Genomic DNA, 17,094 nt, shown 5'->3' with positions numbered 1-17,094 from the left:
GGAGGGAACACATGCTGGGGCTGTGGCTACAGGAGGCTTATCATGCACCAGGTCCTCCAAGTCCCACAACTGGCAGTTCCAGCCCTGTTGTTGCAGGAGATCCCCTTGGAGCCTAAGTATCTATTTTCATCTTCTACATTTTTGGAAGATATCCTAACCTTTACAAACCAGCTTTTTATTTTATTTTTTTGTAGCACTGAAGCTTGTAATTTGCAGGCAATTCTTATATTTCAGAGCTGTACGGCAACATTAGCAATGAAGTGAATAAGCACAGCATTAAGGGTAACAAAGAAAACAGAGCTGGAGTTTGCTTCCAGTTCTGTACTCAGCAGTAAGAAGTACAGGCGAGTGCAGGGAAACCACTGCCTGAGCACAGCAGAGGGCTCTGCTCTCACTGCAGTCTTCACCCTAAACCCTGAGCCCGCAGCCAGGCAGCAGCTCCTGACCACCACCAGCATTTCAGTGCATTTCGGGCTTTAAAGAGTCACCTAGGGCTCCATCCAGCTACAGCATGAATGGTTTCCTAATAGAGATGATTTCAGAGTCTGGAGCGGTTTCAGGAGGAGCTCGGAGCTGGCTGCTGCCAGGAACTACGTGAATGTAGCAGCAAGGAATGCTGCTCCCTCCTCTCCCCCTGCGCCTCCATCAGCTCTGAGCAAAGCTGTGCTGAACAGGGTCGGAAAAAGTCAGTTGTCATCCAGGAACCCCGTGGGGCTCCAGCCTCCATTTCCACCCAGGCTGCAAAAATAAATGGTCACCTGCTGGCAGGGTCGTGGCACCAGCAAACTCGCATCTCACCCAGGGGCTAAGGAAAGCAGCTCTGCTCCAAGGAGGGGAAAAGAGCAGGAACTATAAAAGGAATATTGTATAAGTGCTAGTGCAAAAGCCTTCCTGCTGTTGTTACATTTTAATAACTCATACTTCCGAGCGGAGCAGACTGGAGGCTGCCTGCTGTGACTGCCAACAATGGCACCAGCCAGACCCGCAGAGAGCTCTTCATGGTGTGCCCAGCCAGCTCAGCCTGGCTGCAGCTCCATACTGCTCCCAGCCTTGGCAGTGGGCACAGCACTGTCTCCTACTATCATTTCCTTGCCCAAAGGATTCAGCTTTTGCTCAGGTTTTCATTAGCATCTTGCCTTCTCCAGGCTGCTTCACAGATCAGAAGGTCCCCCAGTGGGAAATGCACTAACACAGCCACCACTGGACTCTTGGGTCTCTGTAATGAGGTAATAATGCCCTGTCCCTGGAGACACACAAGGTCAGGCTGGCCGGGGCTCTGAGCACCTGACTGAGCTGCGTTCATTGCAGGGAATTGGACCAAAAGGTTTTTAAGGGTCCCTTCCAAGTCAAATCATTCTATGACTCTAACTGGGTTCAGATCCCTGATCCTCACGTATCCACCTCAACTTAGAAATGCTACTTTCTTGCTTTCACTTTTCTTTCTCCATAAAGATAGAGAGTACAGAAAGTAACAAGAGAGATATGCAACAAACTTCAGCAGTCACCTTTCAGGACAGAGTGCAGCTGAATTCTAAGAGAAGCAGACTGGGTTGAAGAAAAGCAGTGGAAGGAACTGAGGTGCAGCTTCAAGAGTTCCCTACCTGCTCGCTGATCAGAACCCCACGTGCATTCAGTTCTTCCCTGCCCTCCCACACTGCAACCCACGAGTACCAAACCCAATTTCAGATCTGTTAGATGAATCATTCTGAAACATTCAGCAAATTCTGGTTTTATCATCTCTTCATCCAGCTGCGGCAAACTCTGCAGCCTGACCTGTGGTGGCCGGGCTTTATGGCCACCTGGTTCCTCCCGAGGCACCAGACCTCGGATCTTTCGCTCTGATCTACAACACAGGCATCAGTGCAAAGTTTTTAGCGGTCGCCAGATGGAGCTATTGCTGGTAATACCCACCTCTAAAGGCGTGAAGAAACACGGAGAAGGCAGCCAGCAGCGAGGTGCCTGTCTTCACAGGGGCTGAGCATAAATCAGCCCAATCACTGCCTACAAATCTGAATTCAATGCACCCAACGCTCAGGTGCTGAGCAAGCTATGCACAAGCAAAATAAAATAAAATAAAATAAAATACAACAACCCAACCATAAAATGAAAATATTGCTTCTTCCATTTACACCAAAACTTCTTTATTATTAATGATGTATGACCAGAGCCTCACCGTGCTGATTTAGAGGCTACTAATACCTGTGGCCTTTCAGCAGCGTGATAGCAATCCATTCCTGTAGGTTTTCAAGCAGCACATTTGTCTTGCTGCTGAACCATGCCCATTTCATTGACACTTCTACTTCTCTAACCACAAAAGCAGCTTTCCCCGTGACAAATTACACCACATATACACCCAGCAGTTCTGGAAGGGCATGCCTCTTCCAAGAAGCCACGAGCACTTGCAAACCTGTCTTATTAAATAGAGGAAGAAAGCAGCGTGTGCAGCTGCCAGTTATAATTGAAATCATTTTAATAATTCATACCTCATTACCTTGCCACATGGCAGTTCAAAGACCATCTCCTACTCCTTTAACCCTTTTCTCCCGCATCCTTCAGTTTGATTTCAGAGTTTAATCAGAGAAGAAACAAGATGGAGAACACTCATCAGCACTTGCCCTTGGGAACAAAATCCAGGAGACACAGTGAGGCTGGGATCTTAGTGCCCTTTCCCCTGCCTTTATTTTCCCTGTTTCAGTCCATCGCTGCCAGATGAAACAGAAAATAAGTTAGTAAGTTGTTATATGCCCCAAACTACTGGCTGAAGCTGGAATTGCATTATGGTATGCCTAGGTTACTGCACCACAAAGAGCTGGGGGAGTTTTGTTACTTAGCATTGTTGATCTGTTCTTATAAGACCGTTATGGTTTTAAGGTTTTGAAAGTTCCTTGTTGCTCCCTTGGCTATTTGGGGAGATACTGTATGATATCAGCTTACCACTTCTATCCAACACAGTGAGATTGCAAGCAAAGTGAGGTCTAAAATTATTTATGGCTGCAAGCATGGTCCTGTTCGCTTATGAAAGGGAAATAACCCTGTAAAAACACATTCATTGAAACACAGTGTGTATTTACACAGGAGGTGTCCCTCCCTCAGAAGTTAAACTTGTGCATATGAGGGAGACCAAACCACATACGTGAACGTGCATCAACATGAGCAAAATAGCACTAGCATAAGATTTCAACACAAGAAATGCCAACATCAGCAAAGTCTATCATTTGTAACTGGTTGCTCAATGCGTCCCAGCAGGCAGATAAATTCAGCTATAGATAAATCGGCTGATAGCCTAACGAAAGCTGTAACATAAGGAGCATTGCAATCTCTGCTGTTACCACCACCTACAGCACACTTGACCCAGCCTACTGCAGGCTGCCAGCGTGCTGAGCCACGTGCCTACAGCACAGCACAGATCCACCCCATGGATCAGCACACAGCATCCTCTGTGCCCCAGGGCTGATCTCTGCAAAAGCACGGGGAGGAGCTGGCAGCACAGATGTGACAGAGCCCTCAGAACCCAGCATACATGCACATTGATTGAGACAGCACAAGCTCCTCCAACACAGGTCTCAGTCAGCTGGCAGCAGAGCCAGAGCAGGGTCACCTTGGGGAACTTTGCAGGTGGACACAGAACTCAAGGCGAACGAAGCCTGAACCGCTCTAGTGACACGGCAAGATTTACACCATCTGACCCATGGTATTTTAGTACCATCCCCATGGTTTGTCTGTTGAGCACACACAGCTGCTTCCACGTTCTCACTGCTCTCAGCAAAGCATGATTTACTGCTTACTGTCTATAAGGGTTTAGCTGTGCCTATGGACAGTATGGCTTTCAGTGGGTGGGTGACCCAGGGGCCTTTTTCCAGGACACACAGCAAGCACAGCCCAGAAGTGCATGTTGGAGTTGAGCAAAGGTATCTTTACAGGGAACACAGTAAGTAGTCTGAGCAGTGCTCTAGAAGCTGCACTTTACCTTTGAAGCCCTAAAATAAGGTCTGTTGACATACCCTCTCTACCTACAGGGTGAGGACAAACATGATCAAACACTTCTTTCTTTCATGAACAAGCTCTGAGCCAAAGCACTCTCTCTTCATTTAGCAAGAGAAAGACATGTACAGCCAGCATGATTCATCAAAGAAATGTTTTCCAGGTTGAACATTGGGAAAAACTTCTCCACAAATGTTGAAGCACTGGCACAGGCTGCCCAGGGAAGTGATGGAGTTGCTGTTCCTGGAGGTGTTCAAGAAATGCAGAGATGTGGCTCTGTGGGAACAGTTAGTTGGCACGGTGGGGGGGAGGTTGGACTTGGTAAGCTTAGAAGTCCCTCCCAGCTGTAACAATTCCGTGATTCTAATGTGCTGTGCATGGGCAGGGTGCTCAGCTGGAAAAGCCACTTCAACCTTGAGACCCAACATGGCATGCACATATACAACTCTGCAGAACCAAAACGTTCAGATGGGCATTTGTTTTAAAAATACCAACAAGAACTCTTAGGTTCTCCTTTCTTTTTTAAAAAAATCATGACTGACCATTAACAGAACTGACAAAAATTCACGATTCTCCAGTGACATTGGGTTAGATTTTCCAGTTTGTGGAAGAGTAAAAGAAAACTTCAGTCAAATACAGCCATCCCCTTATTCAAAGCAGAACATTTTAGAGAACAGTTTGGCTCCACTTCCAGTCTGCATTCAGTATTGAAGAGCCTGGGGCTCCTCTGGTCTGGGCAAACGGCCAGAAAGTGATTCTGAACAGAAAAAGTAAGCAAAGTCATTTCTGATTCCTGAGCAAGCCAGGTGAAACACAAAAGTCAGTCAATTAAAATACAAAGGTCCAAGTCAGTTTTAAAGTATTCTTTCCACTGTAACAACATTAGCAATTAGTTACAGTCAGAAAGGCAAGGCAACTGATCTTTATTTTGGTTGTGTTCTTTTAAGGACACGGACTGCTGCCAACACGCAGCGTAACTCATACAAAGGATCACAAGTGAACTGTGATCACGGAATGGGTCACAGCAGAAGTCCGTCTCCCCCAGGTCATCTGGAGGTGCCAAATCCCCTTTCTGAGTTGCTATGAAAGAATCTGCTCTCAAATTCATCTTCTCTGATCAAAGCTGGCTGCTGATCCTGTCTCACAATTCCCAGGCACGTTGCACCCTTCTGCCTCCATCCAGCTTTTTATGGCTGAATCTCCTCCAGCTCTTCCTTTCCAAAACCATGTTAAAGTCTTTTAAAGGACTCTGAGCATCATCCACTGCAACAGAAAGAGAAAGCTGAGCATTTCCCTCCTCCTCCCCTGGCTACCCCAGGCAGCTACGCTGCCAACTTTCAACACATCCTGAACATATATTTAGTCTGCAGTAATTTGCTTTGCACAGGCTCACACGGGTTCCAAGTGCAGGGATTACATATCCAGAGAGGCATCCAGCAGTTTGAAGCTTCAGAGATTCAGCTCATCATGATGCTGGTGTCAGAGGAGGAACCGCTGGTCCCAGGCACAACTGTGGGACAGAGGAGGCAAAGAGCAAACAGGAGACAACCCCAAATCCGTATCTGCCTGTGCTGTTGTAGCTGGGTGAGAGTTAGCATTACCCTGGTTCACACACAGAGGAACAACACCGTGGGCACCTGGAAGTCCTCCTCTGTGCTCCTGAACAGGGCACAACCAGAGGAATCCCATCCCTTCCTTTGTTCATACCCATAAGGTCCAGAACCCAGCTGTAACTGAACATATCACAGTTATTCCTGGAGTTCCTTTTATTTTTTGCCCCTAGACCAAGCAAGGTCTCCAATCTACGCACAGAGATAGACCTGAGGGACCAAAGCAAAACAGTCTTGAAGGATCACCTGCAGTGACACAGCACAGAGATGTGCTCCAAGGCTTGAGAACAGGTCAGCAAGAGTTGGGTGAGTGGCAGCAGTGCTTGTCATTTGCTTCCTATATGCTTCATGGCAGCAGATGGAATTTATACGCACTTCCAAAGCTGAACATAAGTCCTCTTTCCAAGTTAGGCTTACAAGCAGGCTAGAGTTGAGCAGCAGAGCCTTCACTACCCTCAGCCCCACACTTACATCCCCAAAACAGCAGACTGCAAGTGAGGCTGGATTTGCAGGAACAGGATGTGCTCATCCTGAAGACAACTTTTCTCTCAACACTGCTCCTTTTGCAATCAGAAACCATAATTCCTGCCTGGGGCAGAAAGAGTTTATTTTGCACTGTTCTGCCTCAAGATGTGAGAAGCAGTCAGCTGTGAGCAGCCAGGCTCTTGTGTGCCTTATTTGCAGTGCACAAGGTGAGAATGGCTACAATCCACAGACACATCACTACAGCTCTGAAAATACGCAAAGGAAGGAGAGCTCAGCAGGGACTCTGTCACATGAGGAAAACCTGGAAAAACTGCCATCAGATTCAATGGCTTTGCAGCACCCCAGGCACATTCTCTCAGACAGCAAGTCCTAGTGCCCACCAACTGCAGCACCCACCAGTGCTGCACCACAGCTCTGCTACAGATCACAAATGTCAAACAAGGCTAGCCACCACTTACAAATATAAATCAATTAGGTTATTTTCTCTCTGGAACACATTTTCCAAGAAGAATGCACACCTCTCAGCAGATGAATTCTTAAAGAAATATCACCCTCTTGTGTCCAAGCTGAAATTAGCAAGGAATGCTGCACAAAGTTGGAAATAAAGCAAGCAGCCTATGCTGCAAAACTGCACAGCAGCCATTTGGCTCAATATTCTTGTAGTTTGGAAAAGTGGCTTTCAGGATATGGACAAGGAGCTTAGAGGCCAATGTAGAGGACATGCCCTGCAGTGAGTTACAAAAACTGAGAAGCACTGATTCTGCAAACACATCTGATGTGTTTGCACAGAAATTAACCTTGCATGTTGGCCTAGCACTGAGATCTTCAGCCTTGGCTCCTGGCATCTCCATCCAGCATACATCATTGATGTTTGTCAGGGCATAGAAGTGAAATAGTGATATATGTTGTTACCAGTGCTTTTCTATACAGCTAAACTCTCACAGAAACCTGTTAGCTCAGTGTGCTCCCCACCTGTGACAGCTCTACGCTTCTCTTCCAGCACTGCCTGTGACACTGTGCAAGCTGCATGAGCTGCAAAATCATATTTACCAAGGTGCAGCCTTCGGTGTGTTTTTTTGCTTTAAGTTTTGCTTTCACTTTTAATTGAAACATCAGTCTGGCATGCCTCTCACTTCAGAAATGAGCTGTCATCACTACCTACAGTTTCACGTTCTCATTCTTGTGCCATGCTTATTTAACCCTTCACTTAACCCTTAGCAAAAATAATCTGTCTACTGGAGTGCCTTGAGTAAGGGAAACCCGATTTCCTCAGGTAAAGCCCCCCCAAGTGCACTCAGAGTTGTTTCTCTCTAGCAACCACTGCAGTCCCAGTGGGACACCTTGTGCTGGTCCTTGCAAACCTTGGGCCTGCTACACACATGCATATTTTTAGAAGCTACAGAGATGAGACATGGACTTGTTCGCATGCTTGCTTGATCATAAAGAGCACTAAGACACCTGGGGAGAGTTACCACTTCTTCCAGTCTGTTTGGCTGCTCCATTTGGTTTTGCCTGCTCACTAGCAGCCAGCACAGAAATGCTTCCTGCTGCCCCAGCCAGGATGACATCTTGCACACTTCCAGAATGAGGGAGCTTGTTCACTCCCCCCTTTCATGTTTCTGTCCATCTCCTACAACTACTTCCAAAGCACCCAACACAAGCAGTTCAGCTTGGGGGAAGAAAAAAAAAAAAAAAAAAAAAGTGATAAACAGCAATAAAACAATCTACCAGAAGCAAGATCTCCAACGTGTGTCATTTAGATTGAATTGGAATGCTAATAAGCATTAAATGCTATTCTAGAATTTCAGATGTGTTTAATGCAGGGGATTTGCATATCTACCACTGCATTTTTAATCCTTGATAAATGTGTAGAATAATCAATTACTCAATGAACATACAAGAGCTGGCTGATTAAATCTCAATTATAAAGGCAAGTCTTACCCACTCTATTTATTATGACTATTCTCCCAGCATTGCCTAATTAAGCCATAGTTGATTATGGGGTGGAAAAACATTTATTGCAGATATTGTGGTTCTGTAACTGATGCATATCTGCGGCCTGGCTGTTAAGCCTTAATAAATACATTTTAAGCAGCTAATTGTTTAATTAACAACAGTCTCTTCCAATCTCAGCGTAAAGCATAGTGAAGTCCTTTCATGAGCAAGCTAATAGGAATAAAGCCATTGGAAGCTGCTGTGCTCTTTTCACCCCCTCCCACACTTGCCAGTGTTGCTGGGGAGCTTCCAGCTCCTCCAACAATGCTTTGGAAAGGGACTGCTGCCCAGGCAAGGGGTGCTGTGCTGTTCCATAGCCAACTCCAGCTCCTAGGGATTGGAAGCAAGCACCCTGCTGCTTCTGTGAACTCCAAAAGCAATCTGGCTCAAAGAACGTGGACAGAACCTCACTGCATACACACAGTCATAACACCATCTTCCAAATCTGCTTGCAAGTACACAGGTTGAGTAGGAACATTGTAAGGGGAGATTTAATGACAGCCACTCGAGCTCTGGCATCCGGTGCTTGTCCACAAGTTGTGTAGTTCAGCCTACAAAGCCGCTATCTTTTGGCTGTGGTTTGAAAACAAACATTGCTCTAATAATCTTCTGTTTTCTTCACATCAAAAAACTCAACCCACGTTATCTACTGAGTGGTAAAAGCACTGAAATAGCTCAGACTTTTTTAACGCTTTTGATAAATGAGTGTAAGATTTGATAATGCAAAACCAGTAGGACACATCCACAGCAGAATCCAACATAAGCAGACAGAGCAAGAACAGTTTTGCTAAGCACTAACAAAATAACCTGAGAGCTCCTCAGGGCAGCCTGCAAAGGGAGCCTGCCTGCCTTTCCCAGGGTGCTCCTCAAAGCAAGAGAGCCTTGAAAATGCAGTAACTTCATTATCCATCTGTTTCCTATCAGATGACGATGTGCTATGGATTTTTTTCCCCTAGAAGGCTGTAGACGTCCCTGTTCATTGCAGAGGAGTTGGACCTGATCACCTTTAAAGATCCCTTCCTACTCAAGGAGTTCTATTCTAAGAGTGGAAGTTTCATCACTTCGTTCTGTAAATTTGAGGCCGTCTATCTTCTCACCCCAAATCAGAATTCAAGCTCCATAGCAGCAAAAGGCACACACCTGCCCTTCAGAGGAAGGGAAGCATCCTCGATCTCTAAGCAAGAGCTCAGATGCTTTGTGTCCTCTGAAAAAATATCAGGCACCATAATACCTAAATCAAAGTTTTGCACATAGAAACAAGTGCTGAGGTCAAACTGGCTCAATATTCTGTTTGTTACTCAAAGGAGAGCCCTCATATTCTGATCCTGGGGGAGCACACAGAAGCAGCATGCTCCCATTGCACAGTGGGGTTAAAATGCAGCCCCCACAGGATAAAGCAACTGTTGGAAAGAAATACAGCTACCTGCATTATCTACCCGTGGCTGATGGTAGAACTGCAGAGATCTCTCTGGAGTGGCTTCATCTGTTTTCTGCTGTGGGCATTATTTTCCTGGGAGGAAGACTCCAAGTTTCAGATCCATCGTGAAGATGAATCTTCAGTAGAATTTTAATGAAGCGTGTAGAAGCAATGTAGAAAATTAAAGAAACTTCTGTTTTATCCCTGGTATCTAAATCCTGTAGGCAACATGAAAGCCACTGAAATACTTCTGAGCCTGAATAATGCAAAATGTGCAGATGAAAATCTTCCTCTGATGAATATTTGATAGGAAGAGGAGCAGGATGGAAGGTGAAGAGCATGCCTCACATCCAAGTGTGTCTATATGTGCATCAGGAAAGCTCCAGAGATTTAAACGCTGTCACTGACATGGCAAAGCACAAATGTCAGCTTCTGTTTGTCACTGTCCAACCACGGGAGCACATCCTCCTCACTGTAACGTCCCCTACAGGTGGATGTGTCTGCCCCCAGCCCTGTTTGCTTATCAAGCCCCCCCTCCACAATGCACTTACCTGCTTGATGCTGGATTCTTTCAGGAATTATGCTTCCTTATTTAATTAGAGATGTGCAGCTTTCATTTAACTCTTACAACTCTTGCATTCCTACCAACTCTACACAAGTTTTGTTACAAGCGTGTCTCTTCTCAGGCAGCAGCTCCTGCAAGGTGCCCTGTTCTGCACCAAATGGTACCAATGACACTGCAGAATAGCTGCACTGCCTGTCACAACCAACCACACTACATTTTCAGCACAGAGTCAGGTCAGACAAGTAACAGGGAAGATTCAGCTCTAAAACAGACTGTATGGATTACACCAGCAACTGGAGACTGCAGGAACAGGTTAGGCAAGCACTAGTTTCAGGTATCTTCAGTTATTTCCATAACAGATAATTGATCCAAACATATCTGATTCATTCTAGTCCTGCATTTTAAAATAAACTTTATGCTATTTCTTGCTGGTCCTAGTCTATTGCTACTGCTTTAGCACCCTTGAAAATGCCTTTGGTGATGTTCCAATGTCTTTATCCATTTCTTCATAGATCAGAAAGTTCCTTCCCTCATTAATTAGGAAGCCAAGAGGAGGGGCAAGCAGTGTTTCAAGGCAAACATGGGAGCTGATACAATAAAAACATGTATAACCTTACACAATCAAACACCAGCATGTGAACAGGGCTTTTCCTGTTAAATAGCAATGCCAGCTACTGTAGCATTCCTCATTTAAAATCTTTTAAACTGTCTTGCTTTTTTTCTCCTATTTGCGAAAGCAGTTAAACCATTTGAGACCACAGAGTATTAAGTACAGATTTCCTTCTAATAGCCTCTGGTATTCCCTTTTCCTCCAGCTGCGAGGGATCTGACAATAACAACCCCCCTTCCCTTTCTCCCCAGCAGGCCAGGCTTTTTGGTAGCACTCAAGGCAGATCTGCCTTCAGTTCCAAGTAGCAAACCAAAGCACCTCAGAGATAACATTTGTTGCTGTGGTTCCTGATGACAGCTCTTCTGTTGCAAAGGAAATGGGTAACAGAAAAGCAAGCAGATGAAAACTAAGAAGAAAGATGCAACCCTTGACTCTCACAAAACCACCTTGCTGCTAAGATAAGCTTCATGGAACACTTTATTCTACAGTGTTTAATTGTCTCAGTGCTGCATCTACCTGCCTTCTTGAACCCAGGCTTTGCAGTATAATTGAAAAGGATGAAATGACCTTCGGGGCTAATTCACACACTGTTCAACCTTGGGATGCTCAGGCAGTTGGTCCTCCTCACAGCAGCAGAGCATGACCATCACATCACAGCTCAGAGTGCCTGGTGTGCTCTCAGATAAGAAGCCTAGGGCCAGCAGGCAGAACGCACAGCAGAACCATGCATGAAAGTGGCTTCAAGAAGTAAAAGCACAGCTTTTAAATGAACTGAGCATTTGAAAACCTTTTTCATTTCAGACTGTCATGGGCTCATACCTGAAGTACCCAGTACTGCAACAAATATCCTTCCTTTTCCCCATCTGAACAACATACTACAAACACGACTATTAAACCTCCTTGAACCCAGCAGGTAGAGAACAATATATAGAAACATGATTTTTCCCACCCAGCTACCAGTTTTCAATTACTAAAACAGGCACTAGTGTAATTTCCTGTACCTTCTGTCTCTAAAGAAGCTTCATTTTCAGTACTCCAGGCTGTGGTGTTTCCCTCTCTGTACTTTTTCCTGTCAGGCTGGGAGCTCAGAACTTTAAGTTACACAGGTGCACCCATTTGATAGTTAGCACACCTGGTTTTAAGCAACCTCAGGCACAGATAACTTAACAGAGGTGTGCTGGTGCTCAGTGTGGGGCAGATGCCTCTGGGTTTACTCAGGATCTGGGCAGATGCATAGCCCTGTGAAAGGTTGCAATGCTGCATCAGTATTTGAGCAATGCTCATTCACGTACTTCTCTGAACTCAGTGCTGAGATACCCTTCAATACCTTGCTCACGATACACAGACCAGACCGAAGCATAATGACACCTAAGCAGTGGTCTAACTGTGGTCAGGGTGCACGAGCTCAGGAAGCAGTTAAAGCTGCCACAGCCATCCAGCAATGTGCAGAGGAAAGACATGCAGGTGTATTGTAGAAATGCCCATATAAAGTGCTGCAGCCTGTGCAATGAAATACTCTTCCTCTGAACAGAGGGGTAACAAGTGGTGATAATCATACACAAAATCCCTGCTCTAATATCAAAGGTTCCAATTTTGTTACAAAAAAATCACAGCAAAAGAGAAAACCTCAGATCATCCTTCGTGAACCAAAAAAAGCTTGCCTTGTCTTAATGTTTCAGTTACAGAAATGTTCCTGTCGCCATCCATAGAGAACAGAGCCCCGCCACTCACAACACGCCAGTGGCATGTGTCAGAAGTTCTGCTGCACAGACAAGAAGGCACAGTGTAAATTCAGCAGATTTTTCTCTTATGTCACGTCCTAGGAGGTAGATGAACAACCTAGAAATCCAGACTTATTCTCATAAAGGACTTAAAGTGATGCCAACCTACAGCTGAAACATTTGATTGCCATATCACACCGGCCCTGTTTAATATCTTTATTGATAATCCAGACAAGGGGATTGAGTGCAACTCAGTAAGTTTGCAGGTGACACCAAACTGGGAGGAGGCATCAATCTGCCTGAGGGTGGGAAGGTCCTACAGAGGGACCTGGACAGGCTGATCACTGAGTTGAGGCCAATAGGATGAAGATTAACAAGACCAGGTGCTGGACCCTGCACTTAGATCACAACAACCCCGTGCATCGCTGCAGGCTTGGGGCAGAGCGTGTTGCTGGCCTGCAATACCTTGGCCTCCCAAGGGGCTTTTTCCACCAACAAGCCTAATGGCTGCAGCCAGCTGTACTGCAGAGCAGAATGTAGACAGCAGCAGCACTGATGCAAGTTCAGAGAAGAGTAAGGCAGCTTTTTCAGAGAAGGGTCACTGAGGCAGTTTTTCCACTCTACAGCAGCAGTATGGGAGACCTTTCTAATACACAGGAACCACAATGTCCTGTCAGAACATTACCATCAGTCTCTCTGTCTGGATGGTTATAAGCCAGACCGCTGAGAGCCCACCCAGCAGCAGTGATAAGCAGCAGATATAACATCTTAAGCATCTCTGCAGCACCCAGACTTCTGTATTTTTACCACAAAGACCACAACATTTATCTCGAGGCATTAAGTTGTTTAAGAGACTCTAGCTGAAGACAATAAGTTACTATTGAATATAATTAATTATAACCAGTTATGCCTCTCTTTTTGTTCCATGAAAGTTGTGCCCTCAGGTCCAAGTGTTAGAGCTTGACACTGAATAATAGCACTGGGAGAACAGCCCATCTCTGCCTCCAGCCACATGAACAAAGACATCTTGTTAACTTGCCATGATCATAATGGTAAGATTTACCAACAGATAAGAACCAGGACAAGAGAAAAAATGATTTAAAAAATAAATAAATAAGTAATGCTTTCAAGGATGGATCTCACCAGGCTTGCCTGAGAAGCCTAAGATGCAAAGCCTCAGTTTGGACTGCACATTTAGTTTCTGTGAGCTGAAAATTTCCTGGAAACTCTCCTCTATTTCCTATTCTGGAAAAGAAAGAAATGGCACTATTTCCTATCTATCTCTGCATGCAACATTTCAATTCACAAAGCCACTCATGCAAGAAAGAAACATACAGCCATCAAAGGAAGGCTTCTGGTTTTCATTTTAGCCTTGACAAGTACGAGGAGCTATAGTCCAAAGGCTGTTAAGAGTTTGTTCAATGACTGATCCCACTTCCAGGAGGCTCTCTACAAGAGCTGCACTTCGAGCATACTGGCATACACAAATTAGAGTAGCAGAGGTATCCACAGAGGTGTTACAAACATTTCTTAATATATTTCTTTCGTGGACATTTGGACATGGATCTCACCATCTAGTCTTAAAAAAAAATAAATAAATGCATAAGAACATAACTGTATACTTTAAGTGTCATCTACCTACAGACTAGCTGTCAATCATGGCTCTAATCATAGATAACATATTGCAAGTACAAACCACGACAATCTAGCTTGTCTGAGAGTTGTAAGGCAGTATGTGTACAGAAAGAGCACGTCTGAAAAAAAGAAAAAAAAAAGTTATCCTGCTTCTTTTCTAACAGAAAGTAGCAATAAAGCACAGTGCTGGCCTTTACTTTCCCTCATGGTTGCCTGGAAGTTGCAGGTGCTCCATCAGCTCCCAGCACGGAGCAGGACTCTGGGATGTGGACATTCAGTTCTTTTCTCCATCACAGATCACTTGTTCTGCTTAACAGCCTCCTTGTGCTCTTCCTTGCCGTCAGATTTCAAGCACGTATGAGAGGAACTTCAGTGGAAAGGTTAATATGCTTTCCTAGGTTAAATTTTACTTAACCTATGAACTTCACAAGTGCTAATTCACATATGCTGGCTGCTCTCTCCAGTTTTGTGAATAACCAGAGATTATTTTTGATGGGCCCCCCCACTTCCTGAGAGCTCAGACCAGGCAACTCACAGAATCACAAGGTTGGAAATGACCTGCAAGATCATCCAGTCCAACCACCCTCCCATTCCTATCAGTACCACAAGCTAAACCATCTCTCGTAGCTCCTCATCCAGGCGCCTCTTGAACTCTGCCAGGGACGGCGACTCCACCACCTCCCTGGGCAGCCATTCCAGTGCCTGACCACCCTTTGCGAGAAAAAATTTCTCCTAATATCCAACCTAAACGTCCTCTGGTACAACTTCTGGCCATTTCCTCGGGTCCTACTATTTGCCTGGGAGAAGAGGCCAGACCCTTTTGCACCACAGCCTCCCTTCAGGAAGTTGTACAGTGCAGTGAGGTCTCTCCTGAGCCTCCTCTTCTCCACACTGAACAATCCCAGCTCCCTCAGCCGCTCCTCATAAGACTTGTGCTCCAGACCCCTCACCAGTTTCGTTGCCCTACTCTGGACACGTTCCAGGGCCTCAATGTCTTTCTTATAGTGAGGAGCCCAAAACTGAACACAGTACTCGAGGTGCGGCCTCACCAATACTCCATAACTCCATACTGATGGAGCTCCCTCAGCCACTTCTGACATGACCTGTACGCTGCCTGTCATTTCTTTCTCTGCCCCTCATGTACTGACCTTGCTCAGCTGCCTCTGCTTTATCCATTCCTGTTTGGTAAACTCTGAAACTAGATCTGCAGCTCTCCGCTCTGCCCCTTGGAACTGCTTTGCTCTCAGTTGCATTTTCCATCCTTCAGCCCCAGAAACGTGGCAGAGGAACACACTAATAATCTGATACTGTTCTCAGCCTTGCAGCTACTGGAACAGTCTCGCTGCTCTGCAACACATCTGCTGCATCTCCTTGATAAATATGTACCCCTCCAGTGTAGAGACAAAACACAGAACAACAGTAAAGGCAACAGGATAACCCCAGAATACTGTTCTCTACCTTAGATATGAAAAATTTACTTCTTTGCCTCCCAGGGAACCTTTGAGTCCGTGCTGCACCTCCCCCTCTCCAACAGCCAAACACTCAGCCCTGTCCTCTGACTGCTGCTGAGCTTATTTCCCCAGCAGGTCTTTCTGAGTAGTTCATTCACCAACGCTTGGGTTAATTTTGAGTGTTTTGTTTTTCTACCTCTTTACATGAGTACAATTAAAGAAATGTCACACTGTGTGTCACACTCATTTCCTTCAGCTATGTTTTGCTTAGTTTTATGTACACTAAACCAAAGAAACCACCTCCAATGTTTTCTTTCACAGCTTTTTTTCCCCTCCTCCCCACAACTGCGGTCACGGTTGCACTGCAGCATTGCTACAGAAACCTACTGTTAAATATCACTTTGCTTATCTTGAAACTTCATACAGCACCTTTCTGTAAATGTAGCTCTTTTCTTCTAAACATCTACGCTTCCCCCCTGCCCCCCTAACATCTGAAATCTTTTATTCACACAACGCAAAGATGAGTTCAAAAGACCAGTGGAGTAAGGTGCTGTTATCCCTCCCCAGCAAGCATGCTCTGGAGGAAAGCCTCTGCTACAACCTTAACACTAGCTCCAGCAAAGCCCTGTCAGATCCCATTTCACATACTTGACATTTGAGGTCTTACTGTCCAGACCCTGTGAACATTTTAAAGTATTTCACTGGTGTGACTCTCAGCTGGAGGAAGCAACCCAAATAAACTAGCAGATCTTACAACAAAACACAACAGACCACAGGGACTTTAGTTCCTAGATTAGTATCTGTAGGGAATGGCAATGGCAGATAACCAGTTCTAAATTATCCAAAAAAGGATAATGGTCACAATCCAAATAAATAAAGAAAAATTTGCCTACCTGTCCCAAGAATCAGGGCTCAACAAGTATTCCAGAAGGAGGAATCCTTCTGGAAGTAAGACCTTCCCCTCATGGCAACCAGCTCTTAAATGATGTTAGAAGGGCTGGAAGCTGGTTCCACTCCTTCCAGTCCTGCAGATGAATTGCTTTCACCTGTGCTCCCAAGGCTGGCTGTGTCCCTTCACCAGGTGCTCAACCATTAGTTCAGGCCTTGACTTAGCAATTCCCATACAGTACCTAATTTGTACAGCACCTACACTTATGCATGAGCTGAGCTTGTCAGAGATGGAAGAACCCATTCCTCTCTGACTGACAGCCATGACAGTTCTCTCCATGCAGCTCTGGGGTGCGCAGAGGAGGGTGACAAGATGCTCCTCTCTTTCCTGAAGAGGCCTTGGGGTGCGGGGAACCAGAACCCATAAGGAGACATGGACCCCATGAGGGCTGTGCTGGCCTGGCCACAGGACCCCGCAGCTGTGCCCACCTTGAGAGCAGTGCTGGCAGCCACTGTGCACCCAGACCCCCTCATCCACAGCCATCACTGCCTCATGAAATGGCCCACAAAATGTCCGCCTGTCTCAGCTGCTCAACTGTGGGAACAGGAATAGCAGATTTATTTCCAAACTTTGCCTGTTTTCCTCTGAAATCTCCTTCAGCACTCCTGCAACAAGGAAGGCAAAGACACAATACATACATTAAACAGAGCCCACAGTGGCAGGATGCCATCTCC

General features: G+C 45.5%; 2 long non-coding RNA genes across 3 annotated transcripts in view; one reads left to right on the top strand and one right to left on the bottom strand.

The window, feature by feature from the left end:
• LOC128082974 (uncharacterized) overlaps positions 1 to 17,094 on the top strand; it is a 201,361-nt gene that overhangs the window by 46,542 nt on the left and 137,725 nt on the right. The window lies entirely within an intron of this gene.
• Positions 4,510 to 16,434, bottom strand: LOC128082972 (uncharacterized). 2 transcript variants are annotated; one of them, XR_008207912.1, is made up of 3 exons: positions 16,365 to 16,410; positions 5,375 to 5,491; positions 4,510 to 5,244 (listed from the first exon to the last, which is right to left on the bottom strand). It is a non-coding gene; the product is annotated as an uncharacterized LOC128082972 (long non-coding RNA). The 2 variants fall into 2 exon arrangements; XR_008207911.1 differs by lacking the exon at positions 5,375 to 5,491 and having other exon boundaries at positions 16,365 to 16,434.

Source organism: Tympanuchus pallidicinctus, unplaced genomic scaffold, assembly GCF_026119805.1.
Source record: "Tympanuchus pallidicinctus isolate F22 unplaced genomic scaffold, pur_lepc_1.0 scaffold23, whole genome shotgun sequence".
In the NCBI taxonomy this organism is placed as follows: domain Eukaryota; kingdom Metazoa; phylum Chordata; class Aves; order Galliformes; family Phasianidae; genus Tympanuchus; species Tympanuchus pallidicinctus.
The sequence above is the reverse complement of the archived record's forward strand: the minus strand, read 5'-3'. Positions and strand labels throughout refer to the sequence as shown.